The sequence below is a fragment of the Suricata suricatta genome, chromosome 12 (assembly GCF_006229205.1).
Source record: "Suricata suricatta isolate VVHF042 chromosome 12, meerkat_22Aug2017_6uvM2_HiC, whole genome shotgun sequence".
Classification (NCBI taxonomy): domain Eukaryota; kingdom Metazoa; phylum Chordata; class Mammalia; order Carnivora; family Herpestidae; genus Suricata; species Suricata suricatta.
Genome location: NC_043711.1, coordinates 29,971,143 through 29,999,141, shown reverse-complemented (window position 1 = coordinate 29,999,141; position 27,999 = coordinate 29,971,143). Strand labels below are relative to the sequence as shown.

At 40.0% G+C, this 27,999-nt stretch overlaps 1 long non-coding RNA gene across 1 annotated transcript in view; it reads left to right on the top strand.

The window, feature by feature from the left end:
* Positions 1-1,971: 1,971 nt before the first annotated feature.
* LOC115273782 overlaps positions 1,972-27,999 on the top strand; it is a 96,425-nt gene continuing 70,397 nt past the window's right edge. The window contains exon 1 of the long non-coding RNA XR_003900947.1: positions 1,972-2,055. This is a non-coding gene — a long non-coding RNA (uncharacterized LOC115273782). The remainder of the gene's footprint in view (positions 2,056-27,999) is intronic.

Sequence of the window (27,999 nt, the reverse complement as noted above, 5' to 3'; positions counted from 1 at the left end):
AGAAGCTCATGGACAGACCCACCTGGAGAGGAGGGGGGGCTCCTTGCCCATGGCCATGAAATATGGGGGATATCGTTCAGCCCATAACACCTAAGATGCTTCTAAATATTCTGCAATGCAGACATACATACAATAAAGCAGTACCTGGCCCAAAATTTGAACAAGGGCAAGACTCTGGTCTAGAGCCCTGGTTTACCATATGACAGGCGCTCAATAAATTTTTACTGTATAATGAACATGTGCCTAAAAATACATAACTGAAACAAAGTGTGAGAAATAGTACTTACCCTGACTACATATGATATACTCTGATATTTTCTTTTCTATATTCTTAATATTGGTTACACTCACTTAATTGGGTTTTTAAATCCTGTAGTTCCATATTTAAAAAGTTTTGACATAGAGAATGCTAGTACTATGAGTCATTAGACTGATTTTTAACAGAGAGGCAAAAATTCATTCATCAAAATTATTATCTTAAAGTAGCCTGGTAGGAAGGCAGTACAATTGTTCAAATGATGCTTACAGACATTCAAGAGTTTCGGGGCACCTAGGTGGCTCCGTTGGTTAAGTGTCCGACTTTTGATTTCTGCTCAGGTCATGAAATCCATGGTTCATGGGATGGAGCCCCAGTGACATGCGGAGGCTGCTTGGAACTTTCCCTCTCTTTCTCTCTGCCCCTCTCCAACTCACATGTACACTTGAGTGTGCTCTCTCTCTTTCTCAAAATAACCATTTAAAAAAATAGTTCTTGGGGTGCCTGGGTGGCTCAGTCGGTTAAGTGTCCGGCTTCTGGCTTTGGCTTAGGTCTTGATCTCATGGTTCATAGGTTCGAGCCCCGCATCGGGCTCTGTGCTGACAGCTAGCTCATGAGCCTGGGGCCGGCTTTGGATTCTGTATCTCCCTCTTTCTCTGATCCTCCCCTCCTCATGCTGTCTCTCTCTGTCTCTCAGGAATAAATTTTTAAAAAACATTAAAAAATTTTTAATAAAAAAATAAAGAGTTTTTTAGGGGGAATGACATTCTTTACTTCAGAGTTAATGGAATAATCATGTTATTTTATAGAACCCCAGTTGTTCCTTAACTGTAAACTTCTTATCTCAGTTGAACAACTGTTTCATTCACCATACTTGACTCGTAACTGGCCGTTAGCCACTATTAAAATTTAAATCCACCCTCAACTGGTGATTACTTGGCACCTGTTAGAACACTCAAAATAATATGCTATCACTTCTAACAGCAATTCAAAACAATGGCTTAGTAAGTATTTTTATACTTAGAATAACTGCAAGATGACCTTGCAGGCAGCCATTCTCTTCTGAATATTTCAGTTCTGGTATTATATTCAGTATCTATTACTGACATGTATGACCATAGGCTAGGGCATATGAAAATATATGGCCATACCTCACATCATATGTCCTTGTTCTGATTATCAACACGTTTTAAGAAAAACTTTTTGTAGTTTTGTGGCGAGAAAAATCGCATGTTGACTTTTACAGGAATGATGGAGAGAGAGTTGTTTTCCTTAAAGGCACATTGCAACACCCTTTGTCACTGAAAAAGAAAATCAAAGGAGTTCTCTCTGACAGCTTTATGCTACACTCAAAAGATATTTAAGACCCATGTTTTCATCCTTTATTCTGAAATTATTGAAATAAATGCTACATAAATGGAATTCTAATTCAATGTAATGGATCACAAAACATGGTATGAAGATGAAAAGGATATTTTATTATGCATTATAAATATGTTTTATAACAGTAATATATGCTCTTGGTTTTAAAGAAATCTTTAGAAAATGGTATAAAATGAAAGCTTCAGTCTCTAGAGGAAATCAAGTTAATCATTTCTTCTGTATCTTTGAAACATTTAGCACATATAACATTTTTATGCAAATGTATGCATGCTATTCAAATTGTTTTTGCTCTTTTTAAATTTAAAATTTATCTTGCAGATCTTTCACACTGAAGCATATTTACTTGCCTCATTATTTTCCATACGTATTACTCCATGGTATGTGAAGCGAGAAACTGCCTCAATCCAATAACTAAGGTAAGGAAGACATTCAATTACCTTAATTTCTTTTTAGCTCAACTTATTTTATCTCAAGATTCAACTCCCATGGGTGGCCAAAAACGTAATCTCTGCCAATTCAGGGTTTTTCTGAGTTCCAAGAGATTTATGTAGAACAAAGATCCTAAGGCATGAGTGTGGCATCTAACAAGATGCTGTCTTGTTGTCTTTCTGTGGAGTAGATGCTAAGATGTATACTGTCCCCTCTGGCCCCCAAGCACTACTCCATGTAGGTCTCTGTTGATCATTTCTGACTCCTATTCCATTTCCTTTAGAGCCTTTGGATCTCCCTGATGTGTCTACGCCACTCTCAGATGAGGGATTACTGAGCCAGACTGGCATTTGGGAACCATTCCTTCTTATTCTGTTCTTTCAGCACCATGTCAGGATGCTGTCAAAATGGGTGGTCATGGGAGTTTGGGGGGTAGATTCCAGTCCAATGTGGGCATCTATCTACAAGGCAAGTTTTCTTTTCTCTCAGACTCAGCAAAGTGGTCTGTAGCTTTTGTCACTTCCCATCCCTGGATTCAGCCTTAAATGGAAGACTCCTTTCTAGGGTGCATACATGCTCCCCTTCATAACTCCTTCCCTTCTCCCAGCCCAGAAAATTTTTGTCTTGGAGGGGAGATAGGTAGGTTTCTCTTGTTCACTGCACAAGCTTCTAAAAAATATCAGGGTCAAGACTTTTGAAACTTAAAAGCCAAATGTTCTCTACGTATTTGTCATGTGCATTCGGCTGTGCTGTTTGTCCCCTGAAGCAAGTACCCAATACACCAGGTGGAAAAGATAATCACCCCCCACAAAACAGGTAATATTACAAAATGTTATCTCATCGCATGTGTGTGTGTCCTATTTATGAAATATAGGTAGTAATTTCTGTTGTTTCCATTGATTGTTGTTGCTGCTGTTATAAGCCACATTAAACATCATTGTCTATTAGCTTGAAAATATATGGAAGCATACTGACAATAAAAGTCCTAGCTTTGGAATTCCCAGGGTTAAGTGCAAGGGAAAGTGTCATTTAAATACTTATGGATGGAGGCACCTGGGTGGCTCCGTTGGTTAAGCGTCCGGCTTTAGTTCAGGTCAGATCTCATGGTTCGTAGGTTCGAGCCCCACATCATGCTCTGTGCTGACACCTCAGAGCCTGGAGCCTGCTTTGGATTCTGTATCTCCCTCTCTCTGCCCCTCCCCAACTCATGCTCTGTGTCTCAAAAATGAATAAGCATTTAAAAAATTATTAAAAAAACAGATTGAACATATTCTCACAATATTTTAGCCGTTTGCATCTTGTGTTCCTTGAAATGCTTATTGACATGAAAAAAATTGTGTTAAATAATTCTAAAGTGGTTTAAATAGAATTTTTTTCAAGAGTTATATGTTTGTTTATTTTTGTTTTGGGACGCAGATTATATAGAATTCAAGGCAACTATTTCCCAGTCTCTACTTTGACAGCAAATAAATAACTATTATATAGGGTTAGGAATAAAACAAAACAAAAGTGAAAATGAAAAACTGAGCCACCAGCACAGAGCTAATAATTATGCTTGGACTGTGTTACAGTATCTCCACACTGCAAAGGCAAAGCTTGTTCTTATCAAGATGGTATTTGTCCCAGGGGCCACATGCTAGCAGCCACAAGAGCTAACAAAGTCAATAAATGTCCCTTGAGCATGTGTAATTATGCAAAGATCCCAATAACTAATTAGTTCAATGGATTTTGGTCTCAATGAAGGTTATTGCATCCATTTCACATGTCCTGTGTTCTCACTGCCTCCACATTTCCACTCTAGGAGATTTGCCGCCATGTAGGAACTTCAGGAGAAATCAATGAGGCCTGATTGCCAACTAAGTAATTAATTTTTCCATGCCTTAATTATCTAACATCCAAGATACCTGACGTTTCACTCTTCAGATGTTCTTTAAGCCCATTTTGTATATTTCTTATTTCATACTTACTTACATCTTACCAAAATTAACATACTCCCTTCCAGCTAGCAAGCGCCTTACAGTATGCATAACTCCTTAGAACCACTGTGCTTCCCCTTTATTTTGATCATTGGTACCATGCCCTGAAGCCATACTATGTGCCAGGCAACTCTGCTGGCTAATTGTCATCACCGCCAGTTTACAAACAGAGCCAGACGCTCAGAGAGGCTGAACAACTTGCCCAGAGTCAAAATCCAGTAAGTTACAGAATTCGCATTAGTAGGTTCTGGGGTTCTGATAAATTTTGCAGGGAAAAAAGAAGGAGAGTTTTGAAATGAGCTGGGCAGTTTCTCGGAGTAGACTTTGCTGGAGCTGCTACTTAACAGGTAGCCATGCCAAAAACCTCCTGTACATTATTTTGCTTCTGGGCAGCTAACTGTCCCTTCAGTGCTCTGACCAGTTTTGTTTAGTCCTGTTGAAAGATTCTAAGGATGAGTAAGGCAGCCTGTGTTACATGACCCTCCAACAATTTTTCAAACATGGACAAGGAGGCCTTATGAAGAATAGACTAGATTCCTGATTCCCTACCTCATATTTTGGCTGCATTTCTGCCATGGAAACGGTTCGAGAGGGACCCCTTACTCTGCTTGCTGCTTCTTTAGTCGCCCCTCACAGCCTTCTGACACTGCTTCTCACCATATTTAGCTGACTTACAGAGTGAGCTTGAAAAGGGGCTTTCCATCAAGAGGCAGAAAGAGAAATTTGGGGAGAAGGGTTGGAGGAAGAATTAATCCTGTGAAGGAGGCTCAGTGGTAATCGAGGTGTTGGAGTTAGATCTGGATGATGGAGCCCTTGAAAATATCTCAAGAAAACAGGAGTTCGAGGAAAGCAGTCCTCTTCAGGTAAATGTAAATTGGACAACTTTTGGCCAGATTGTCACATTCCATCACCAGAGACCTCAAACACTGAATTCTATGCCTCATAGTTGAGCCTGAAGCAAGCCTGAAAGTCTAGCCCCTCATTACCCTTATCAAAAGTAATTTAACATTTTATTTGGGGAGTTAAAACAGGAAGAGTAGTTCTCATATGACCTGCAGGCCTTAGACTGCAGTAACCTATTAATTTAATATCCTCATTTTGCAAAACCTAAGGTTCACGAAGGTAAAGCACCTGGTCCAGGACAAGACAGGCAAAGTAACCTTTCTGCTTACATTTTGACTAGTATTAGAAGAACAGTCCAGTTTAACACTTGGATCCATTTAATACATAAATGTTACAGAAAATTCAAGTGTCCCTAAGAAGCATTTTCTCCTTTGATAACTACCACTTCCTGAACTAAGCACAAAACCCAGTGCAGTGCTGTGCTCTGTCTGCAATATTTTACTTATTTTTTTTTACAATATCCCTGGGGCAAAGGAAATTGTAGAAATCCTCATTTTATAGGAGAGAAGATAAAGAGTCAGATTTTAAGTAATTTGTCTATTGCTAATATATAGCATTTTCTCCAAATTTTTGAATTCCAAAGCTCAGGCAGGCTCTTCGCTTCTGTTACATGCTGACTTGCTACACAGCATTGGAAATATTTAAAGGGAATCCAGGGCCACACCTCAGAGGAGCTTGCATTTGGTGTTCCTTCTCCTGGAATGCTCTTTCTCTGATATCCATAAGGTTTAAACTTGCACTTACCTCATGTCCCTGGTCACATGTCACCTTATCAGTAGTACTTTTCTGACCACTTTCTATAAAATACGTCCCCCTACATACCAACACTTCTTCTTATTCCGCTTGCTCTGTCTCATTTTCCTACATAGAAATTATCCTGTGACATACCGTATTGTACTTCTGCATTCTATTTATCTTCACTCAGAAATGCAGTCTCCACAAAGTCAGGAGCTGGAGTCTGTTCCCTGGATCTCCAGGAGCTAGAAGAGTGCGTGACACACAGTAGATGCACACTAAATATTCGTAGAATGAATAAGTGAGTGAGCGAATGAATGAATCAAGCAAGCATACCCCATCCCCATTATCAGTCTCCTACGGTATCTATCACAGAGGCCTCTGGGAACTCCAGGCAGTGTGATTTAAAAGGTACCTGATTAAAAAAACAAACAGTTGAATAAAAGAATATTGCATGATGTCAGTGGCTGGTATTAGAGCCTATGAGGACATGAACTTGCTCCTCGAGCCTGACAGCTGGCGGAAGGATGCTCAAGGCTGCTCTCCTTGTCTGTCCTTCTGCTCCCTCCTCCTTGCATAGCTGTGTGTATTTAAGAGTCACTGGGGACAATCTGAGAAATGTAGAAACAGCATTTTTTTTCCTTTTCATAAGCCAAACTTTTATTCCCAGTGGGTTACATTTAGCAATGAAGTGTTTTTTTGAGGCTAGCACTTCTCAGTGTTTCGGAAATATATGATATAATTAAATTACTCAAAGGTTGTGCTTTAATCAGGAGCAAGTTTAATGAATATTCAAGCTGTTCATTGTTAGGAAATGGGAAGAGATGGACTGAGTATTTTCAGTACAGCCTCCAAAGTCACCCAGAAGAGGGTGCTCATGTTCTTTATGAAATATGCCATGCACGATACACACACTCACACTCACTCAACAAAACTTTCTTACATAACTGATCAAGTGATACTAGCTATATGCACTGAATGTTAAGAAGAAAATGTATACACATAGGCAGTTCAAAAGTCAAAATCATTGCCTTTAGATACCACACAGGGTATTTTTTTGAGTTTATTTATTTATTTAGACAGAGAGGGCAGGGGAGAGGCAGAGAGAGTAGGAGAAAGCAAATCCCAAGCAGACTCTGCACTGACAGCAGGACTTGAACTCATGAACCGTGAGATGATGACCTGAGCCAAGATCAAGAGTTAGATGCTAAACTGACTGAGCCACCCAGGCACCCCGATAGCACAAAAGTTTTAAAATTAGGACAGTTTATAAAATCTACCTCAGTTCTGGACACAGGAGTTAATGATTGACTAAGCTACCACCAAAAATACTTTCAATCACCAAAAATTGCCCAACAGAGTAAATACTGTAATTTTCAATTAACCATTATTCTCTATCAAAGCTAATAGATGAACAAAAATATTATGGCTAAAATTTAATATTATAGATAATTAATATACTTAAAATGAAAGTTAAACACTCATTTGATTAGTAGCATATTCTTCATTCAAATGCTTTTCTTTTGATGGTAGATAAAGGTGACTAGTAGTTATTCATTAAGAGCAATTCAAGAAAAATCATATAGATTCTGTTTATCTACCCCAGATGAAAACAGATTTAACATTGGCATCTACTCTGGTTCACTTGGTCAAAAAGAAAATTTCAGAAAAGGTGAAGTTTCTATGAACTAAGTAATCTTCAATTCTTTTCTGCTTGTGCTTTACAGATAGAAGTTGATGATAGCCATGGCAAAAACCCTTTCACTTATGTTGAAAATGTGCCCCAATTTCCTTCCTTTCCTAGATTTTCTGAGCTCCTGTCTTTACAGTTCAAGCAATTTGTATTCTGATTATTTCTATGATGTGGAGCGGTCATGTGAACTGTGAATTTTCTGTGGGCAAAATAAATGCAAATAAGAGGCTTTCTAGGTCTGCCTAAATGAATTACTTAGAATACAAATAAGAAAAGCCACATTGAAAGACAGCTAAGGCTATTTTTACATTCCACTATTAGCTTCTAGGCAGAGCAGCTTTGAGAGGACATTCGCATTGCAAAAAAGCTCAATAGATGGATGGTCATTAAGTAAAGCTTGTAGAACAGGACTCTGGAAAGAAGTAGCAATGCCTGAAACAGGGGTCAGCTCAGTCATTCCCACATAAAACACTGCGCTGCTTTCAAGCCTACATTGATCAGCAAGCTAAAGTGGAGGAACTCAGGCATTCTCTGCCGTTGTGCGTTTGCAGGATGCTACATTTCCTATGCTCTCTTGCCTTCTGTCTAGATGGGTTTCGCTAATGGAAGGCTCTAGTGGAAGGGCGAAGAGCTAAGGGAGGATTAAAGCCAGGATATCCCCCACTGCCCCTGACTGTGTTTCACGTGGCAACTCCAAGAGCTGCTGCAATACCAGTGTGGCTCCAGTTCCTAGAGGGTGTCCCTTCCTTCCAGGATCTCAGTTCCCAGTAGACAGACCCACCAGGTGACCCCGACTCCTAAACTCTGGTATTGTCACCTCCATCCCCAGGTAGGTAGGAGCCACCTTTGCTTTCACTAAATGTTAGATCGCTTCCTAGTGCTCTTTGGTTCTTTAGCTGCTCCATCACTAAGTAAGCAATTCCCTGAACTGGATTTTTTGTGTGTGTTTGAAATACTTAAAGGACTCTTGTTTTACTGATTCAGAAATGTGCTATAGAAATATTTGGAAAGGAATCACTGTCCCAGTTCAACCTGCATATTTTATTTTGCAGCTTCTTTAACTCAGTCTGGATGGGCATTGGAAAGATTTGGTTAAAAACTATCTTCTCCACCAGTTTCTACCTTACTCACCATACACAAAATGACCACATATACAACTCTGAGTAACTTATGACAATGTGATATGTCCAGTGTGGCTATATTTAACACCCAGTCTATATTCAACTCTTTTTAAATTTTTTTTTTAATTTTTTTAAATTTTTGAGACAAAGAGAGACAGAGTGCGGACAAGGGAGGAGTAGAGAGAGAGAGAGGGAGACACAGAATCTGAAGCAGGCTTCAGGTTCAGAGCTGTCAGCACAGAACCTGATGTGGAGCTCAAATCCATAAACCATGAGATCATGACCTGAGCCAAAGTCAGATGCTTGGCTACCCAGACGCCCCTTACTCAACTCTTTAAATGTATATGGTTTATTAAATGCCTCCATCAGGAAAGAAATAAACAGCTTCCCGGCTTCACTCTTGATGAAGAGAGCTCCAGATAGAATTACGCATCACCATTTTGAATATTTATTCCATCATCTTTTATCCATTATTCCATATCTATCTGTGAAAATGGTGTTAGTAGCAGAATCTTCCCCATCAGACTGCTGTCAACTTTAAGTAAGAGATATTTAATACCATGTCCAGAGGCACCTGGGTGGCTCAGTCAGTTGAGCATCCAACTCTTGATTTCAGCTCAGGTCATGATCCCAGGGTTGTAAGATTAAGCTCTGCCTGGACCTTCTTAAGATTTTCTCTCTCTCCTTCTGCCCCTCTCCCCTATGCACGAGCTCGCGCTCTCTCTCTCTCTCTCTCTCTCTCAAATAAAATTAAAAACAAACAAAAAACAATGTCCAGCTCACATCAATCACTGATATTGACAATAGCCAAAGTATGGAAAGAGTCCAAATGTTCTTAGGTGGATGAATGGATAAAGAAGATGTGATACACACACACACACACACACACACACACACACACACACACACACTGGAATATTACTTGGCAACCGAAAAGAATGAAATCATGCCATTTGCAACTATGTGGATGGAACTAGAGGGTGTTATGCTAAGCGAAATTAGTCAGAGAAAGACAAATATCCTATGACTTCACTCATTTAAAGAATTTAAGATACAAACATGAACATAAGGGAAGGGAAGCAAAAATAAAAACAGGGAAGGGGACAAAACATAAGAAATTATTAAATATAGGGAAAAAACAAAGGGTTGCTAGAGGGGTTATTGGAAGGGGGAATGGGCTACATGAGTAATGTGCATTAAGGAATCTGCCTCTGAAAGCATTGTTGTACTGTATGCTAACTGGGATGTAAAATTAAAAAAAAATTTGACCCAGAAAGAGTGAAACCATGAACTCTCAGAAGAGACAAAGCCAGTATCTCTTAACAGGGTAATTTTCATAGCTCAGGGTACCCCAAATGCTATGGAAATCAGTCCCAATTGAAGATTTTGATGGCTTCCTGACTTACATATAGGTTGTTCATCCATTTTGAGTTTATTTTGTGTGTGGTGTAAGAAAGTAGTCCAGGTTCATTTTTCTGCATGTCGCTGTCCAGTTTTCCCAGCACCACTTGCTGAAGAGAGTGTCTTTATTCCATTGGATATTCTTTCCTGCTTTGTCCAGATTAGTTGGCCATACATCTGTGGGTCCATTTGTGGGTTCTCTATTCTGTTCCATTGTTCTGAGTGTCTGTTTTTGTGCCCATACCATACTGTCTTGATGATTAGAGCTTTGTAATACAGCTTAAAGCGTGGGATTGTGATGCCTCCAGCTTTGGTTTTCTTTTTTAAGATTGCTTTGGCTGTGTGGGGTCTTTTCTGGTTCCATGCAAATTTCAGGATTGTTTGTTTCAGCTCTGTGAAGAAAGCTGGTGTTATTTGGATAGGGATTGCTCTGGGTCAAAGTTAATATTGATTTCTCCATTAGGAGCTTTTGCCAACCTACTGTTGGTGTGAATTTGGATCTGCTCATTCACATGATGGTGGGCTTGCATTTGGGGATGTTACTTTTTTCTAATCTCAACCCTGGATATTCAAGAAGCTTCCTTGCTGCTTTCCCCAGCTGGCAGAGGTGGAGTCTTCCCTATGACTTATGGCTTATTATAGGTGTCTCAACTCTAGTTCCATGAATGAATGAGGCCTCTCCCAGACTGCCTTCTCTGCACTGACGTCCAACCCCCCCCCAACTTCAGCCATTCAAACCTGTATAATACTTATAATACTCAAATATATTTTCTTATAATACTCAAATATATTTTCACCTTCTCACCACTCTGACCTGAGTTTGCTTTGCAAACTCTGGAAATGGGTATTTTCCTCTTGTGGTTTTAAATTTGCATATGTATTCACATATCTTTTATTTTCTTATATAATATTTTTTGAATTCATTCTAATTAAGTGTTCTAATTAAGGGTGCCCTTTCCTCAGTTTTATTCACCATATTGATTATGTCAAAAGAAAATTTACTTGATAGTTATAGAAAGATTCTTGCAAAGAGTATAATGTATGCCATCTCAGAAACACCTAGAAGGGAATAGTATAACCCATTACCATAAAGAAAATTATATGATTCTTAGCTGATCATGAATCTGCAAGGAATTCATGAAATAATGCAAAATATTTCTTTTTCATCAGATTATTTATTTGTTTGGTGTGCTTTTTGACTATAATTGACTTAACCAATAGGAAAGATTTATGTTCTTATCTATCCAAAAGCTAAAAATAGAGCCATTTCAGAGGTGGTTAACTGAGTGGCTAACCCTCATTTTTGCTTCAGTTCAAATTCCTCACGAGTCCCTCAGCTTCTCCTCATGGTTATGAGATTACGGTAGCACTTCCAGGCATGTCAGCTTTAATATATATCAAGAGGTAGGAAAGGGAATAAGAACATTTCTTTCTTCCTTAGGCCTCTATTTTTGACAGCCAAGAAGAATTTCCAAAAGTCCCAGGGTTGCAACCCTTCTATATCATTGATTAAAAATGTATCATATGCCCACTCTCAAACCAATGATTGGGAAGGAAAATAGAATTACCACAAATGGCAAAGATCAAGTGAGACTCACTCTGGGGTTGGTAGTGAATCCAGGCTTCCCTGAAATGCAAGGTTACCCAATTTCTGAACAATATGAGAAATCTATGACCTTGGAGAGCAGGAAATAGCTGTGGGACAAAGTCCAATCACTCAGAAACAGTGTTAGGAAAGAACCTGGAGGTCCATTCTCTAGGGTCCTTTACTCCTCTGTTTGCCATCTCTCTTTCCTTTTCCAACCCAGTCTCTGGTAAAGCACAAGTAATCTTGGAGGCTACCATGATTCCTGCCTCTCTCCTGTAAAAATGAACGTGGATCCTGATAGTTGGTATCTCCTTTCAGCCTGTGCAAAGCCTCAATTGAAAAAATAAATTACCTTAGACTGAACCACCTCTGAGATAAATAGGGGCCATACTCATCACTGTCCTGTCTCAGAAGCTTGGTCTTTCAGAAGTCCCATGGCATTGTTGAGAGGTGCGTGCATGGCATCATAGGGACAGTATACAATATTATTGTATAGTGGAATGTTGTCACCACAGGGCAGTTAGTTGGTGATGTTCTGGTATGAATTCAATAGGGTTTCCTCCTGGTACAGACTGAAGTCGCAACTGGCAAAGGCTGCATGGCCTCCATTGTGAGTAATGAAGATTCTTCATTTACACAAAGGCTGTGTGGGTAACTGGCAATGACTCCAAGACATTGTAGGTCATAGACCTTTGAATGATGTTCATTGCAATGTTCTTTCTCTTGTTCCACTCCCTGGGCATATCATGGGTTATGGGGCAGTACCTTCTTGGACAGGTATGCCAAGGTGAGGTCACTGGTATTTATCAGTCATGTCACTAATTTCCTCACCTCCAGACACACCTCCACACTTTCTTTATATCCTCCACACAAAAGACTTGTCTCCTCTTTTATTTCCTTCTAGACCATACATTCAGAGGACAGATCATAACCACAAGAATATTTGTGTCTCTTTTCATGAGTGCAGGGAAAACTGCCTTTAACATTTTCTAGATGGTGAGAGAAAACATTTGCTTTTTCTGTCAGAGTGTAGACTATGGAGGTGACTGTTCTGCTAAAATGAATGAATGCTTCTAATGCACAAAAGAGGTTAAAATAAAAAAATAGCTAAGTGTTTTAGATTAAAGTAGATCAAACATTTTTGTGTTACTAAATAAATAAATTCTTCTTCTGTCAGTATTGATTGCTTTGCATGTTATGGATGTAATGTGCTTTATATATTTTTTTAAAAACTCAAAAACAAGTTTATGGAGAGTGAGGAGATAAACTATAAAGGGATAGAAGGGATGCAGTAGATCAGGCATTTGTCCCATCTCACATATGATGCCAGCCTAATTAACCTGAATTCCCTTAGCCCAACAGGGATATAAAGAGTTAAATAAGATGATCAAAGACCTAAGTCCATCTCATAACCTTTTTCTATCTCATAAATCTTTTAAGCACTAGACAGCTGCTTGACAATTATAGAACAGGTGCATTACACCTGTCATACTTGCCCTGTCAAGGGGAAGCAAAGGTGGGTTTTGAAGGAATAATGTCGGAGTGTTAAATGTGAATGGCAGCCAAGATACACATGGAGTCCACAACTATAAAGAGAGCTGGAAACCAATACCACAGTCCATACTTCACAGACCAGAGCCTGTCCCTTACAGCCTAATGAAGGGTCATCCCCATAGGAAGATGGAGTTTGTGTCATGTTATTCTTTAAAACAGTACTGCTCAGGTCCCCTGGGTGGCTCAATTGTTAAGTGTCCAACTTTGCCTCAGGTCATGGTCTCACAGTTCATGGGTTCAGGCCCTACATCAGGCTCTGCGCTGACAGCTCAGTGACTGGATAGAGCCTGCTTCAGATTCCATGTCTTCCCCCCTCCCTTGCCCATCCCCTGCTCATGCTCCGTCTCTCTAAAAAATGAATAAACTTAAAAAAATTAAAAAATAAAACAGTACTGCTCAATGTTGGTTTTGATCAGACCTAAATATCTTAATACCACTTTAATTTTTTAAAGTTCAAAGTAAATGAAATATTGTAATTAAAAACAAAGCAGTGATAATTTTAGAATCTGTTCTTTAAAAAAGCTTTTAAATGTTTATTATTTAAATTTGAGAGAGAGAGAGAGCATGAGTAGGGGAGATACCGAGAGAGAGAGAGAGAGAGAGACAGAGAGAGAGAGAGAGATGCAGAATCCAAAGCAGGCTCTAGGCTCTGAGCTGTCAGCACAGAGCCCAATGCGGGACTCAAACCCACAAACTACAAGATCATGGCCTGAGCCCAAGTCCAATGCTTAACTGAGCCATCCAGGTGCCACTAGAATATGTTCTTTAAAGATAATACAACTTCCTCCAAAATGAGTATACTGAGTTATCCTCAACTGCACTTCAAAATTTGCTGCTTTGAAATAACATCCTCAGTAACTATCTCAAATTATGCCTTTAGGGCTCTGTTTCATTTCATTTTGATCTGTATTAAACACAAATAACCTCTAAGAATGGTGAAACATAGAAGCCCCATCAATCATTAAAATTAATTGAATTAACGTCAAATCTCTTCTTATTTTAAATCACAGAATTAACTTAATAGCACTATGAAACCACTGACGCCTTCACCTCTGTTCTACGGCTCCCTTTGTGTCTAACCCAACATGGAGACTGTCCCATTTTGTGTGTCTGCATTCACTGCCACTGGTTTTTCACTTGTTTAAAAATCACTCCAAAATTATCCCTCAGCAGATGGGAGGAGATGGGGGGCGGGGAATGAGGGGAGTTGAGGATGGAGATAGAAAAAGAGAGACTGTTGAGGAGAAAAGTAGGCCCAAATCGGTAAGGTCAATGTTGTGTCTTCTCTAGGGAAGGTAGAAACTGACTCGCAGAAAAAAAATATTTTTGGGGGGGAATTACTTGTTTAAACAGATACCTTCTTTAAAATGAAAAGAGAGGGGCACCTGGGTGGCTCAGTCAGTTAAGCATCTGACTTCGACTCAGGCCATGATCTCATGGTTAATGGGTTCAAGCCCCGCGTCGGGCTCTGTGCTGACCGCTCAGAGCCTGGAGCCTGCTACAGAATTTGCGTCTCCCTCTCTTTCTGTCTCTCCTGTGCTCATGCTCTGTTCTTCCTCAAACTCTCTCTCTGTCTCTGAGAAATAAATGAGCATTAAAAAAAAACATTAAAAAAAAAAAAACGAAAAGAGATGGGAACACCTAGGTGGCTCAGTTGGTTAAGCATCTAACTGCAAATCATGTCATGATCTCCCAGTTCATGGGTTTGAGCCCTGTGTTAAGTTCTCTGACAGCTCAGAGCCTGAAGCCTACTTCAGATTCTGTATTTCCCTCTCTCTCTGCCCCTCCCCTGCTCATGCTCACTCACTCTTTCTTTCTCTCTCTCTTTCACAAATAAACATTAAAATAAATAAATAAATAAATAAATAAATGTAAAGAGATTGATTGACTTCTGGTCAGGACAAGATGGTGTAGGTGAGTTCCTCCTGGCTCTTATATTAACTCTGGAAATGATGTGGGGGGCAACAAAGGAGAAGGCTAAAAGGTTTTAAGAGAATAGTGAGATGGTTTCCTCAGGACAGAAGGAACAAAACAGTGGCAGGCTTTCACCCAAAAGGGGCAGATGACTAGGACTCATCATCGACCAGCCCCTGACCTAACAAAGAAGGCAGCCCGGTAGGCTCATTCTTCCACTAGACAGAGTCCTGATGGCAACATTGGGCAAACCAAGTCCACTGGCAAGGAGGGTGCACTGGGAACCCTACCAAAAATAAACAGCCCTTGCCTGCCGAGTCTGAGGCTCGCCAGTCTTCCCTGAGCCTCCTGAGGTCTTAGGCAGCACCAGCAGGAGTTAGTGGGAGGGTGAGGAGTGCCAGGTAAACCAAGCAGACCAAAAGTAATACCACAAAGGCTTGAAAATTAAACTACCATGAAACCACAGCCCACAAAAGTAGGCCAAGACTTATAAATTAAACCCAAACAGGTGTTTAAAATGAAAGATGTAAATAAGAGGTAGAGTCTCTCTTAACATAATAAACAAAGTATCCACAATACAATGTGAAATCACCCATCATACAAAAACCAAGAAAATCACAACTTGAAGGAAAGAAGGCAGTCAATAAATGCCAACATCCACAAACATAAATCAGTTGTTAGAATTATCTGACAAGGATTTTAAAGCAGTCATCATAAAATGCTTTAATAATTGATTATAAATTTACTTGAAACAAGTGAAAAAAGTAGCAAACTTCAGCAAAGTAATAACTGATTGTTTTTTTAAAGGAGAAACTATAGATCTCAAAAATACAACACCAATAAATCAGTCACTGGACAGACTCAAGAAGAGAGTGGAGATGACGGAGGATAGAACTGGTAAACTTGAGGACATGACAGTAGAACTTAACCATTTTTTTAATGTTTATTTTTGAGAGAGAAACAGAGACAGAGCGTGAGCAGGGGAGGGACAGAGAGAGAGGGAGACACAGAATCCAAAACAGGCTCCAAGCTCTGAGCTAGCTGTCAGCACAGAGCCCAACGCAGGGCTTGAACCCACGAACTGTGAGACTATGACCTGAGCCGAAGCTGGATGCTCAACTGACTGAGCCACCCAGGCGCCCCTAAAGGTTGTTTTTTTAATGTTTATTTTTGAGAGAGAGACACAGACAGACTGTGAGCAGGGGAGGGGCAGAGAGAGAGGGAGACACAGATCCAAAACAAGCTCCAAGCTCTGAGCTAGCTGTCAGCACAGAGCCATACCCAGGGCTCAAACTCATGAACTGTGAGATCATTACCTAAACTGTTGGATGTTTAACCAACTGAGCCACCCAGGTGCCCCAGAATTTAGCCAATCTAAGTAAGAGAGAAAATAGACTGAAAAATGTGAACAGAATGTCAGGAATGTTTTTTAAAAATTTTTTAATGTTATTTATTTGTTTTTTGAGAGACAATGTGAGCAGGGGAGGGTCAGAGAGAGAGGGAGATAGAGAATCTGAAGACAGGCTCCAGGGTCTGAGTCAGCTACCAGCACAGAGCCCAACACAGGGCTGGAACCCACGAATGGTGAGATCATATCCTGAGCCAAAGTCAGATGCTTAACCGACTGAGCCACTTAGGCGCCCCTGGAACTTTTGAGATAATAGCAAAAAAAACAAAACAACAACAACAACAACAACAAACAAAAGAAAAAAACCCAGACCAACACATATATCACCATATCAAAAAATTAAAGAAATTATATGATCATATGAACTGACACAGGAAAAGCATTTGACAAAATCCAACACCCATTCATAATAAACACTCTCAGCATTTAAGAGTAGAAGGAAATTTAACTTGATAAAGAGCATCTACAAAAAAAAAAATCCTTAGCTAACATCGTGTGTATTGGTGAAGTGCCAAATGCTTTCCCCTTAATATCAGCAATAAGGCAAACATCCACACTCACCATTCCTGTTGGGTATAATATTGGAAAGTCTAGCCATCAGGGTAAAGCAAGGTAAAGAAATAAAATGCATAAAGATCAGGAAAGGAAGAAATAAAATTATTTGTCATCTATTTGCAGGTGACAGGATTGTTTAAATCAAAATTCCCAAAAACCTACAAAATACTTCTAGAATTGATAAGTGAGTTTAGCAAGCTTTGAGGATATAAGATCAACATGTACAAATCAATCACATTTCTATATACTAACAATTAACATAGGGAAATTAAAATTAAAAACACAATACCTAAAAGAAAAAAAACCACAATACCTTTATGGTCACTCCAAGTAAAATTAAATACTTAGATATGTAACACAACCATGTATGGGATCTATATGCTGAAAATTTCTGAATGCTAATGAAAGAAATCAAAGACTTAATTAAATGGAAAGACATACCATATTCAGGGATTGGAAAACTAAACATAGTAAAGATGTCAGTTTTTCCCATATTGATCCATAGGCTTAATACAATTCTGGCAAAATTCCACCAAGGTTTTTGTAAACACAGATAAGTTTATTGTAATATTTATATAGAAAAAGCATGTTTCCAGAACACTTAAAAAAAAAAAGAGGTGGGAGACATTACTCTTCTCAATATTAAGAATTACTGTATACTCCTGAAATCATTGTTGCACTATATGCTAACTAACTTGATGTAAATTTAAAAAATAAATTAAAAAAAAGAATTACTATATAGCTGCAGTAATCAGAACAGTGTTGTGTTGGCAGAGGGGTAGAAGCAAAGATCAGTGGAACAGACTGGAGAGTCCAAGTACAAACTCAAACACCCAACTAATTATTGACAAAGATGGGAAAAATAATTCAGTGGAAGAAAGACAGCTTTTTCAACAAATGGCATTGGAACAATTGGATATCCATAGTCTAAAAGTAAATTTAGGGGTCCCTGGGTGGCTCAGTCACAAAAGCATCTGACTCTTTTTTTTTAATGTTTTTTGTTTATTTTTGAGAGACAGAGAGAGACAGTGTGAGCAGGGAGGGTCAGAGAGAGAGAGGGAGATACAGATTCTGAAGCAGGCTCCAGGCTCCAAGCTAGCTGTCAGCACAGAGCCTGATGCAGGGCTTGAACCCATGAACAGTGAGATCATGATCTGAGCTGAAGCCAGACACTTAACCAACTGAGCCACCCAGGTGCCCCGAAAGTGTCTGACTCTTGATTTCCACTTGGGTTGTGATCTCATGGTTCTTAGATTCAAGCCCTGCATTGGGCTCTGAGCTAACAGCATGGAGCCTGCATGGGATTCTCTCTCTCCCTTTCTCTCAGCCCCTTCCCCAGTTGTCACATGCGCACTCTGTCTGTCAAAATAAAATAAATATACCTAAAAAAAATTTTTAAGGAGGAACCTCAGATTAATGTGCCGTATGAAAAACTTAATTCAAAATGGACTATGGTCATAAGTATAGAACATAAAACTGTGAAGCTTTTAGAAAAAATATGAGAAAATCTTCAGGATCTAGATTTTATAGATTTTAACACCAAAGAGCATAATCAGTAAAAGGAAAAATCAATAAATTAGACCTCATCAAAATTAAAACCTTGTGCTCTGTGAAAAAGCCCATATGAAGAGGATGAAAATGCAAGCTCAGGTACATTGATAGAAAATATTTGCAAACCACATATAACAAAAGACTAGTAGTTAGTGTATAAAGATCTCTCAGTACAAAATTTTAGAAATGGAGAACCAGTTAGGGGTTGACAAGGTTTAGGGGTAGTGGGCACATCTAGGGGGAAAGAGAGGTAGATGTGGTTATAAAAAGGAAACAAGATGAATATTTGTGATGTTGGAAGTGTTTAGTATCTCGACTGATGGTAGATAGAGATGAGTTTAACAAAGAGCATCTTCACAGGTGATAAAACTGTAAAGAGCTTACTTAGTACACACATGTACACATTTATATGCACATACAAATGGGTACAAGTAAAACGGGAGAAATCTGAATCAGATCAGTGGATTGTATCAATGTCAATATCCTGGCCGAGATTTTATTTATAGTCTTGCAGACTTTCTCCATTGGGTAGAACTAGGCAAAGTATACAAGATACTGTCTTCTTTCTTACAATTACGTGCGAATCTACAATTATCTCAATAAAACTGCATTAAGCAGATAGCCTCTCACTATCACATTAATAATTGAAGTTTTTATTACTGCGTTTAACTATCTCCTGTAATGTACAAAACAGCATTTTTACTAGAAACAACCAGATTGGCACAGGCCAACTGGCTCAGAGCAGAACATACTGTACTCTGTTAACAAGAACCTTTGACTATAAGCAAGTCATCATCTGAATCGATCATGAAAAATACATTTTAGAGCTTAGAAAGTCTACTTCTCTCATCTAATAATTCCACAGAGGGGCACCTCCAGAGTATCTTCCTAGCTGGGGTTTCTTAGCGCCAACTCCTGTTCATTTTCTAAATTGGGGAGAGCTAATCTACACCAGAATGTGATTCCTTTTCTTCCATGTTGACCCTAAAACACTGCAGGCCAGAAGTTCTTGCTTAAGGTGCCTCTTCTGCGGTCCCAAACCTTCCCTTCAGTGGTTCTTAGAGCTCTAGCTACAATCTTCAACCAAGCTTTTGTCAGAAATAAAGTTGACATTTCAATCTTTGTTTATATTTGTCCTGAGTCTACTTCTCAGGTATTTCAAAACTCGGTAAAGAAGAAAGGGGCTTTAGGTCAGCCATATGATTGGAAGGGGGAATGGCCATTGGCACCTTTTTGGTAGGCTGTCTTTGCATAGCAAACCCCACCCCCCACATACTTGGAAAAACCAGTGTATGGAGATGGGAGAGTCTAAATACAGCCTGAGGACAATTCTAGATGCTCCTGCCACTGATACCGACTTCAAGGAGCATTATCCTTTCAGTTTGTTAATGACAACCAAAACTATGATTATTAAATGTAAGTTGGGAGAAGGCATATTCCATGCAGAGTCAACAGCCTGTTTAAAAATGTAGGTGGTGATGGTGGAGGGCACTTGAGGGGAAGAGCACTGGGTGTTGTATGGAAAACAATTTGACAATAAAATATTATGAAAAAAAATAAAATTAACGCTTATAAAAAGGGAAAAAAAATGTAGAATCAGAGCGGCTGTGTGGCTCAGTTGGTTAAGTGTCTGACTCTTGCTCTTGGCTCAAGTTATGCTGTCACAGTTTCGTGCATTTGAGCCCCGCACTGGGTTCCATACTGACAGCGTGGAGCCTTCCTGCTTGTGCTCTCTCTGTCTCAAAATAAAGAAACTTTAAAAAATGTAGAATCAACTGCATAGATTATTTTATGGGTTCAAAGAGTTCCATGTGAAATTTAATGGTGGCAGTGGTGGTGTCCATATGGGGCAGAGACAAAAAAAAAAATAATAATGGAAGTATGAGGGCCTGGTGGCTGGAAAAGTAAGGTCTGGACTGTAAAGAGCCTTGTGTATTGTGCTAAGGAACATGATCCTTTTTTTTTTTTTTTTTTTGAGCGAGAGAGAGAGAGAGAGAGAGAGAGAGAGAGAGCACCAGTGGGGGAGGAGCAGAGAGAGAGAGAGAGGAGAGGGAGACACGGAATCTGAAGCAGGGTCCAGGCTCTGAGCTGTCAGCACACAGTGAGATCATGACCGGTGCTAAAGTAGGAACCCCACTGCCTGAGGTGCCCCCAGGCTTCTTATTCTTAAGTTGATAGGAAACTGATGGAGTATTTATTTTCTAGTTGCTTTAAAGCCTAGAATAAAGGAAAGAGAATTTCAAGATGTATGTCCCTTCAAGTTTTAAAGATTTGCCCCCTAACTGGACACTAGATTAATGATAATGTCCACATTCATGCCATGCCTCTCCAGGACTTAGAACATAGGCGTTCAAGGTCCAGTGGGCTCAAACCATGCGGATCCCTGGGCCAACGTCTCATGGGCTCTAGGAAATGTTGTGTTTAACCACTTAACTCCGATACCCCTGGTCACTGGATTATACTTTGAGAAGGACCACAAATGACTGCAGTGAGCAAAAGTCCTCTGCTGTCTTAACAAACAAAAGATCTGAGGGGCGCCTGGGTGGCTCAGTCGGTTAAGCCTCCCACTTCGGCTCAGGTCAGATCTCACGTTCGTGGGTTTGAGCCCCGCGTCAGGCTCTGTGCTGACAGCTAGCTCGGCGCCTGGAGCCTACTTCCGGTTCTGTGCCGCCTTCTCTCTCTGCCCCTCCCCCTCTCATGCTCTGTCTCTCTCTGTATCAAAAATAAATAAAAAACATTAAAAAAAATTTTAAAAGATCTGAATGCACTTTCAGGTGGAATTAACAAAGAAGGTTCTAGACTCCACTAGAGGGCAGCATATAAAACCTTTGAGTTTTGAACAGCAATTTGTTTAAATTGTGTGCCTTTTAAGAAAAGAATCAGAGGTTTAAACCTTTTTGAATGCGGATTTTTTTCACATGAAAATGTTAAAACAAAAGGCACTATTTAGAAAACTGATGTATTCCCTCTTTATTTTCTAGTTTAATCAAATGATTTGCTCACATTAAAATACTTCCTCATTGCTAACACTGTCATTCTGGGTGATGCCATTGTGGGATGTTTACCAATAAGGGATCCCACCTTCCCTGTTTTACAAATAGCCCCAGGAGGAAGCTAGTTCAAGGTCTCTATTCTTAGTAGCAGCGTTGAGACTAGATCCCGGTTGGCCTGCCCACCAAATCAGCATCATTTCCTATAAAGCATCTTATTAAAAACTTAGATGATTTTGGGGTTGCTGAACGTGGAAAAAGGAATAGTACCTTATCACATTGTAGTAGCTCCAGATCCAACAAAAACCTAATCTGAAAGATTCATTTGAAATATCTGTGAGAGCTCTGAAGTGACCCTATTTAATGACTATAAATCTCTGTACCCTCTGTTAGATGAAGTTCCTCGTTTTTATTTTTATTTTTCCCACTGATTTAGACTAAGTTCCAGGTTATAGCTCTTTGATTTGTGCCTTTTCATCTTGTACACATATTTTGATTGTTGTCTGAAATGGTAGAATCGGGGCACCCCAGTGGCTCAGTTGGTTAAACTTCTGACTTCATCTCAGGTCATGATCCATGATTCATGGGTTTGAGCCCTGCTTCGGGCTGTGTGCTGACAGCTCAGAGCCTGGAGCCTGCTTCGGATTCTGTGTCTCCCTCTTTCTCTGCCCCTCCCCTGCTCATGCTCACTCTCTCTCTCTCTGTCTCTCTCTCAAAAATGAATAAATGTTAAAAAAAATTAAATAGTAGAACCATAGCCTCCCAAGTAAGGACAACATGAATTAGGATTAAAAAATCAGGGTGAGCGTCCTCTGTTCATCTTGTTAAAATAGGGAACCAGGTGGAAACACTTCAATTAATCAGCCAGTTTATATTTTGAGTGGTCTTGGTGTTAAGAAAGAAATCCATGGAAAAGGGTTGAACTTTCCCTTCCCCTCTCCTCCCCCTCCTCTCATCCACCTCTCCCTTCCCCTCTCCTCCCTCCTCCTCTTCCTCTTGCTCCTTCTTTTTCCTGACAAGTGGCATCTGCTTTACTGAGTGGCTTGTTGTCTAGTGGGGCCTGTGCTTTTTTGGCATGGTTCTCTCCCCCAAAAGCCGCTAAAAGAAAAAAATGGCCTTTTCTTAGAAGGCTGTGGACCACTTCTGATCTAGGGCCTAGTGTTTGGCAGGCCCAACAGTGATATTATCCCTGTGAGGAAATAGAGATCCTATTATTTCCTTATTGTGATGGAGATGATTTCCTGAGATGAAAGACTTTGGAATTTAATTGGGGTATAAGGAGTCACTAAGCAGTAATCTCTATTTCCCCCTTTTTAGTGAGAATCCACCAGTCATTTCATGCCCTTTAAAACGGCATCCATCTCCTAAGCATACCACTTATATATAACATAGGTTGGAAACCTCCAAATTCCTAAGTGTGCAAACCAGCCTTAACTATTCTAATAAAAACTGAATTTGCCAAGGTCCTGATAAGTGTCAAGCGTGGATGTCAGGCTGAGATGTTTATCCATAAGATCTTATTTCTCCTTCATATTAACCCTATGAGGTAGTTGCTGTTACTGTCCCCACTTTACAGATGATGAAATTGAGACTCAGGTAGGATAAGGAGCTAATGTTAAAAAACTAGAGGGGCACCTGGGTGGCTCAATCAGTTAAGTGTCCCACTCTTGATTTCTGTTCAGGTCATGATCTCATGGTTTGGGAGACTGAGCCGTATGCTGGGCTCTGGGCTGTCAGCCCATAGCTTGCTTGGGATTCTCTCTCTCCCTCTCTCTCTGCCCCTCCACATTTGTGTGCTTTCTCTCTCTCTCTCTCTCTCTCTCTCTCTCTCAAAATAAATAAATAAACATTAAAAAAAAACCCTACATGTGGACGAGCCAGGCAAAGTAGGAGTACCTGCTGTTAACCACACTGCTATTCCATGCTTCATTTATCTACAGAACAACACAGAAAGAGATGCATCCAGTGAATGCTTATGTGGATGACTACACTTAGTGATTTGAAACATGATGCATATCAATCTTCTCTTTAGGGTTAAGGGGTTCTCAGAAGGGGAAAAGGATTAATTATGAGCCATACCCTAGCCAGTAAGAATCATCCTGCAAAAGCTGAGACAGGGTTAATGTCTAGGATAAAATTCAAGCCAGACCTGATTTTCATGCTCTATTTACTGTAGCAGACCGGATTCCTTCCTTCACAATCTCTGGAAACAGAAAGAATAAATAGCACATGTATTTAAAGAACCCAAACCTAGACGTGCTTTGCACATTCACATTAGAGACAGGTGTTTTTTCAGATATATATTAAATCACATTTTGGGGGGGCATCAAGGCAGGTGCCTCAATTCACAATACTTTAAAGCTCCATCTTTAATGCTTATCCTGAGCACTCACTGCAACATGCAAGAGGGAAACAAAAACCAGTGGAAAGAAAGAGAAACCTGGAATTCCTAGGCCAGGGAGGCATTGGGGCATTTGTGTTCTAGGTGTTGCTTATTCTAACACTGGTGGTGTCTGAGATGATTCTAGATGGTACATAAATACATTTTTATAAGGAAATTTCATGGGGTGCCTGGTTGGCTCAGTCAGTTAAGCGTCTGACATCAACTCAGGTCATTATCTCGCAGTTTGTGGGTTCAAGCCCCGTGTCAGGCTCTGTGCTGACAGCCAGCTCAGAGCCTGGAAACTGTCTTTGGATTCTGTGTCGCCTGCTCTCTCTGACCCTCCCTTGCTCATGCTGTCTCTCTCTCTCTCTCAAAAATAAAACATTAAAAAAATTTTACAGTTGTATATTAATTTAATAGGGAATAAAGGAAAGCCTCACATCTAAAGCCAATGATTGTATGGATATTATTTCTCAGGACAAGGCCAAGTTTTAAGAACTGAGAACATTTAATTTTGATTTTAACAAAAGTAGTAATAGTGATAAACAGATATGGACAGAATTTTGAAGGTGCTATACAAGAGGGATTGGAGGGTTGTTTTTTTTAAATGTTTTATTTATTTTTGAGAGACAGAGAAAGCACGAGCAGGGGAGGGTCAGAGAGAGAGGGAAACACAGAATCCAAAGACAGGCTCCGGGCTCTGAGCTAGCTGTCAGCACAGAGCCTGATGCGGGGCATGAACCCACGAACTGAACTGCAAGATCCTGACCTGAGCAGAAGCCGGATGCTCAACCAACTGAGCCAACCAGGTGCCCCAAGGGATTGGAGTTTAGGACACTTCACTAGGCACAATCACCATTTGACAAAAAGGCTCCATCCCCTGGGTCTAATTTCTGGCTCTGAAATGGACTATGCACATGAACTTGGGTGAGCCATTTTCTCACTTCCAATCCAGAGTAGTTTTGAGCACAAAATGAGAGGGAGGAAAACAAATCAGGGGAGGCCTTCCAGGGACAATGCATACCTAGAAGACCTTGGAGTTACCACAAAGGATCTGAGAACACGTACACCTGATAAACAGTGAGGACTGAATTAATACTTCTTACCAGTAGACGTATGACTAGTTTACAAAAGTACATAAAGGTGTCACGATTAATTATGAACTAAGTGAATTTGAACTACCCCAAGTGAAAGCTCCTCTGAATGTGTCAATACTTGAACTAAAGAAGTAGATCATAAAGGTACAATTACAGTTTTTATTTTTGATAGCAGCAAACATTCATGCAGATTTTCTGCATTGTGGGAAAATTGCAACTGTACACCTTACAAAAGAGTGGTCCAAAGGATCATGAATAGAAGCTACTTAGTTCCCCTGTTCCATGATAGTGCAGAGAGGTAAAATACCCTCATTTGGTCTTTCACCTGACATACAGTATCTGCACCCAGACGGCCACACTCGTCCTAATGACCCTACCATACCCAGGCCAACTTAGAGCAAATAGTGCACAAACTTCTTGCCTCTAGGTCCATGTGGAACAGCAATTTTATTATACCACAGTTGTCAGAACACTGGACAAAGAGCCATAAGGAAGTAATCAAATCCCAATTTTCTTGCTTGCTAGCTGTAGGACCTTAAGTCACGGAAACTGTGTGCGATTCAGTATATATGGGGATAAGAATAAAGCAAATCAAAGAGATCTAGGACAATGATTCTTTCCCTCATCACATAAAGAATGCTTGCTCTTCTCCATACATGAGAAGATCTCGGGGTTTGGGGAGTGTATGTAACAATAACATCACTCCAGAATGAAAGCACTCAAATTATGTTCTGCTTTTCTACCAGTCTCAGGTGGGCAGAAAGCAAAACTCGGTTTCTCTTTTCTCTATGCAGTTTTCGTAGTGGCCACTTGGTGGTGCCAGATGGTCTAGTTTTGTTTATGTGAAGGCAAAAAAAAGTCCAGAACAGTTTTTTTCTATGTAAGATAACCAGAGAGTTCTTTCCTCTTTGCTGTTTATAAATATCTGCAATTTGGCTTAACCCATAAAAAGTTTTTGAGGAGGGGCACCTGGGTGGTTCAGTCGGTTAGGCATCCGGCTTCAGCTCAGGTCATGATCTCATGCTTCGTAGGTTTGAGCCCGGCGTCAGGCTGTGTGCTGACAGCTCTGAGTCTGGAGTCTGCTTCAGATTCTGTGTCTCCCTCTCTCTCTGACCCTCCCTTGCTCATGCTCGCTCTCTCTCTCTCTCTCTCTCTCTCTCTTTCTCTCAAAAAGAAATAAAACATTAAAATAAAGTTTTTGAGGAAAAGGGTCTGGAAATCTTGAAAGTATGGTCAACTAAGGAGAAAGTTAACAAAGGAGAAATGAAACTAAGGAGAAAAGTAGAGACTGTATGGACAGAGAAAGGAAACATGTGATACCCAGCAAATTTTCACAGATGTCAGATTGAGAAAGAAATTCAACAACTTTACTTATAAATTAAAGAGGTGGTACAGTCGCCTGCAGTTTCAGCTGCTTCATCTATAAAATGAAGATAATGACTCCTTACTTGCCTGAGGGTAAGGATGATGTGATCACTTAGGCTAGCTTCTTCCAAGACCACCGATTCTATTAAAGCGTCTAATCAAATGAATACTGTATTTACATACCGAGATACTCCCTTCCCACGTGGTAGAAGGATGCTGAGCTGAATGGATGTATGTAACCAAGATGGCAGTTACATGTTGAAGTTCAGAGTCTCCTTACACCCCCCGCGCACTGCTGCCCGTCTTCTCAGCCATTCCAGCTCTCTCTCGACCTGCTGCACCAGCATCCAAGTTGGCTTCCCTTCTTCCTCCCTATAACTCATCCTGCATCCAGCTGTCTGAATATGTTAAGTCACGTCACTCCCCCTTTAAAACCTCTCAGTGGCCATCCATTGCCTTTAGGATAAAATCTAAACTCTTTCCTTTACGTGTATACAAAGTCCTACTTGATCTGGTATCCACTGGCCTCTGGGCAACGCTGCTGGTTGACCATCCAGTATCGTGTCAAGTTTTCCTTTTTTCTTTTGAACCAGAACTCCAATTGTCTTATGAACCAGAGCTTATGACAGCATGAAACTGAGTTACAAACTCTCACTTCTGTAGACTCATTTGGTATCAGGAGTACCTAGATGACCCATTTCAGGCTAACGAAATGTAAGTGGAAGACTTTTGGTGGGGTCCTTCTGAAAAAAATAACTACTTTTTTCCATCATTTCAGGAAAGGAAAGACTCAGCTTACCTGGGTCTTGTACCCTTCACTTGTCTTTTTCCTGTCTTGACTAGGAATATAATTCCTGCAGGTAAAGCAGCTATTTGAAGGCCATGAGGATGAATCTGCATGCTAAATATAGAAGAGCAAAAGTTAAAAGGATCTTGAGGCCCTGACAGCATGAAATGGGGTATTAGCTTGGACACCTACTTCTAGATTTTTGCTAATGTGATAAAAATACAATGATATTTGGTTAAGTGACTGTTGCCTTTTTGTTTCAAGCTGCTGAAAGTAATTTTTTATAGTATACCATCTCTCTGGTTTTATCTTTTTTAAAAAAGTTTATTTATTTTGAGAGAGAGAGAGAAAGCACGAGTGGAGGAATGCAGGGGGCCAGCCCATGCACCAGAGTCTAAGGGTCTCTGAGTAGAGGGTTGGTGTTGGCAAAATATCTATAAGAAAGAACACAGACAATGTGAATGGTGGAAGGGACCACACTTTACTGTGAAACTTAGTGTCTTATATACCATAGGTGATTACATCATTCTTTTAATGATTACATTGTTTGCAACTTCTTAAGAATCACATGTTTCAGAAAAGATCATTGTTTTCACAAGAGAGAACAGAAAATCAAAGACAGGAATGAGGTACAATACAGAAGATCAAAAAACATAATTCATCACTCAAAATACATCAGCGGGGGTCTTATTTTGCATATATAGTGTAATATTAACCGAAGCTTAAGAGAAGACTATTTTTCTTTAAAGGTGAACATGAATGACTTATGGGTAAAGTGCCCCTGACCAGGAAGGGAGTTTCAATCAGAAAGTCTGCCCATTTACTGAAACCACAATCACCAAGAGGTATGAATAATAGGAGAACTAACTCCAGTCTCTGATCCATTTAGGTCAAGCAGTCAAGTGCACAC